Source organism: Wasmannia auropunctata, unplaced genomic scaffold (assembly GCF_000956235.1).
Source record: "Wasmannia auropunctata unplaced genomic scaffold, wasmannia.A_1.0 LD334247.1, whole genome shotgun sequence".
Classification (NCBI taxonomy): Eukaryota; Metazoa; Arthropoda; class Insecta; order Hymenoptera; family Formicidae; genus Wasmannia; species Wasmannia auropunctata.
The window spans coordinates 741-4,840 of NW_012028643.1; the positions used below are offsets into that span (position 1 = coordinate 741).

Below are 4,100 nucleotides of genomic sequence, written 5' to 3' on the forward strand. Positions count from 1 at the left end.
ATTTAATTGAGTTGGTTTAGTTAATTCTTAATTAAAAAATTTTGATAGTTGACATGAATGAACTTTCTTTGTGCAACTAAAGAATTGTTGAATTAACTATTGGATCAAATAACTATACAAATTTAGTTCGCACAATTAATTTTTTTTCTCAGTGTATATATAGATCCTTAAACAATTTTTTTTGCGATCCCGTGAATACCGAAATGAGTACGAAGAGTTAAGGTGAGGATATCGGAGAGAAAAAGTGTGGAATGATATCTACTCTAGCGAAGACGTTACTCTCAAGCCAACTTTTTCCTAGAGATCGTTCCAAATATGTATATTCGCAGAACAGAAACATTTATGTATACTTCTAGCTAATTGTGTAGAGTTTTATTGCCGCCTTACTTAGTATACTTTCTTTAATTTCTTCTTACTTTAAGTATACTTTAAATATCAGTTTAAAAAAAATCAGTTTTAAATTGTTTATGTTATTTTTTAAAACAGTATTTTAAAAATTATTTATTATTGTCCCATTTTTAATAGATTATTCTACTATCTCTCTTTCTTCTTTTGGATGTTTCAACTTCGACGAAATAGTCGCGAGTAGCGATTTGATCTTGAACGTTTGTTCCTCAAACAATTCGCCTACGCGATGCAAATTATCTTGCGTCTGTGAAATGAATCCCCCACCGTGATCCTTTCATTGACAAAATGGGTTTCGTATTGATTACGTCGCGCCTGACGTAAGTGATGTTTACAACCAGCACGTGTTGCACGATGTTAGTAGTGCAGCAACAATTGTATCGCACGATGCACCCATCATCTCTCTTTCTGCGCTTCTTTTTGCTCTAAAACCGCGATGTGTTTCGTTTACTCAAGGGAAGATCGACGTCTTGATCAGTATAATAAAAATAAACCATTTGTAATCTCGATATCCGCAATTAAAACGATATCAATTGCAACACGAATTTTAATACGTTTATCCTATTTGTGGAATTATTTGTTAAAACATATTCCGTTAAAATATTATTTAAAAAAATTTAAGAAAAATATTGATTTTTTTGAGAAGCGACAAAATATTTTGTAAGTGTGAGTTATTTTATAACTGTGAGATTTTAATATCAGTGTAAAATTGGAACGAAGAAGTGTTTAAAAGGTAAAAAGAATTCAGACTGAAAAAGATATGTTAATTATTGTAAATGATTTATTGATGGCTAATGAATTTATATGTATTGCATGACCTTATTAACATCTGTGAATAACACAAAACAATTTTCGATTTTAATGGCATCGAATACGAAATAAAAGAAAAATTTGAAGTCGTGAGAGAAACCGCGATTTCTATATACGTATCACCATTTTTGAATCTTCTACGTTTCAAAAAAGACAAACAGCCTTTCTTTTAAACATGTTTGTTAAACATTAACAGGTTTGTTACACAGTCCACCTGGCTCTGATACTTCTGATAAATTAGCTTAAAGCGATTCCAAATCGAGAAGCCATTTAAAAAAATTATGACATTTATAATTTCGTATATCAATTTTAAAGACGAAATTTAAAACATTAATTTATTAATATTTTAAAGGAAAATACAAAATAATAATGTAAATAAACATCTCTTATTAAGAAGAATCAATATAAATTATGAAGTTGACAGCAATTTTAATTTAGCAATATTAAAATATTGTGGAAAAATATCATGTGTGTGTATACATAAAATGTCCTTCAAATCACGGATATAATATTACAATGCTCGTGCTTTTAAACACAAATGAAAGAGAATTAAATAGAATTGCCAAAAATAAATTGCCATAAATCTTTTTTTAAAATAAAACTCTTGTATTTATTCAAAAATAAGATCTCATTTCGGCTTCAAGTTTCGTCGATTGTCAAAACCGCGCGTTCCGATCGGTTTTGACAATCCGGCCGAGTCGCGTTGCACCGCGCCGAATCGTCGCAATCTGCATCCTATGCAGATTATGCGTGCGAGTTGCAATTTCGCGTGCGAGGTTTATTTGCGTGCCGATAAGAGTTGAGGCGGCGCGTTGTCGTGAGGCCGAGCGGTGGCGATGCCGATGTGCCGAAGCTACCGGCGCGACAGTGATGTAACGGTGGAAAATAAAGCGGTGACTCGCCAGTATGGATATTGGTACCGTGCGCTCGGCGGCTGCGTCGCGCGCGCGCACGCGTAAACACGCGCGTGTCGATCTGCCGCTTCGCGTAGCGCGCGTGAGCCAGGACTATCGTACTATTCGGCCGGCAGTTTTTGGAAGTCGCCGCGTCGTACAGCGACACGTGTGTGAACACGCGTACCGTTCGTGGTACGCACCTGAAACGTCGTGTCGTGAGACGCACTCGAAACGTCGAACGCGAACGATCAACTGCCGAGATCGCGAATCCAATCGTCCTACTTCACACTCCGGCATTATTAGTATTACTTTTCCAGTGCGAGCATCGCTACGTGGGACACACAAGCCGAACATAATTCACTGGTAAAACTAAACGAAATAATATGAATAATCACTTTTTCTTGTGTAATTATGATTTCCGATTGCGATTTTGATATATGATTATACATACATAGCGAAAGAAACCTCTCTCGTCTATATTTGGATAGAAATAAAAATTATATGAACTTTATACAGATAGGAATTAATATTGCATTTTCTCTACATTGAATATTATTTAGATTTTATTGTATTTTCTTAATATATACAGTACTTTTATCAATAAATATGATAAGTACAAGACGTTCCCTTATAGAAAAGTATTACTGAAACTACCGGTCAAAATATTACTGGCAGTAATTTACAGTAATTTATTACTAAATATCTTTCAGTAATAAATTACTGTAAATTACTGCCAGTAATATTTTGGCCGGTAGTTTCAGTAATACTTTTCTATCTTTTCCACGAGAGCATTGACAGCCGCCAGAAAATTTTTCCTTCAATACAAATAGAATATGACGGGATATATCTTTAAACTCTTTTTAGATTACTCAAAGTCATACTTCTTCGCATTGCTTAATTGGAATATCATTATTTATAACTCCATAAAATATTCTACAAGTAATACTGGAAATGTTTTTGTCTGTTTCTTCTTCATTTTGTTCATATTTAAATATTTCTCTCTTGTACACAAATTTTATTTTATAAATTATTTATTATAGTAATTCTATAGTAATAATAAAAAACATTTTTGTCTGTTTCTTCTTTATTTTGTTTATATTTAAATATAAATTCATTTTTATATAGACTTTATTATATAAATTATTTATTACTAACATGCTCTCTTCTTTAATTAAAGTACTTTATTACTAAACAATGTTATTTATATTGTAAGTTTAAGATATAAAATTATTGTAAGGTATAAAACTAATTCACAAATTCTATCCTTTTACAACTTGCAAATTATTTGTCTGTGCATACTGTGTTTTAATGTTATGAAAATTGTCTTGTCATTTTAAACGAAAATGACAAGTTGTGCAGATCTCGAAGTTGTTAAACTATTTGCTTCAACTGATCGACTTGGATTAGTATGTTTTCCTTTTATATTATTTGACCTTTCCATCTGACAATGAGCATATTGTTTTGATATAGAGAGATAAGCGTTACAATTACATTGGACATATTTCATTGTTGTTTTTCACTTTCGTACACTTTTCTTTCTTGTCATTTTCGTTCAAAATGACAAGACAATTTTCATAACATTAAAGTATGCACAGACAAATAATTTGCAAGTTGTAAAAGGATAGAATTTGTGAATTAGTTTTATACCTTAAATAATTTTATATCTTAAACTTACAATAACATTGTTTAGTAATAAAATACTTTAATTAAAAAAGAGTGCATGTTAGTAATAAATAATTTATATAATAAAGTCTGTATAAAAATGAGTTTATATTTAAATATAAACAAAATAAAATAAACAAAATATAGAAGAAACAAACAAAAATGTTTTTCATTATTACTATAAAATTATTATAATAAATAATTTATAAAATAAAATTTGTGTACAAGAGAAAAATATTTAAATATGAACAAAATGAAGAAGAAACAGACAAAAATATTTCCAGTATTACTTGTAGGATATTTTATGGAGATCGGAAGAGCACACGT

The 4,100-nt window shown here is 30.8% G+C and overlaps 1 long non-coding RNA gene across 1 annotated transcript in view; it reads left to right on the forward strand.

Annotated features, from left to right (window-relative positions):
- Positions 1 to 2,237: 2,237 nt before the first annotated feature.
- The window catches only part of LOC105458964, a 5,082-nt gene continuing 3,219 nt past the window's right edge, over positions 2,238 to 4,100 (forward strand). Inside the window, exon 1 of the long non-coding RNA XR_975600.1 lies at positions 2,238 to 2,474. This is a non-coding gene — a long non-coding RNA (uncharacterized LOC105458964). The remainder of the gene's footprint in view (positions 2,475 to 4,100) is intronic.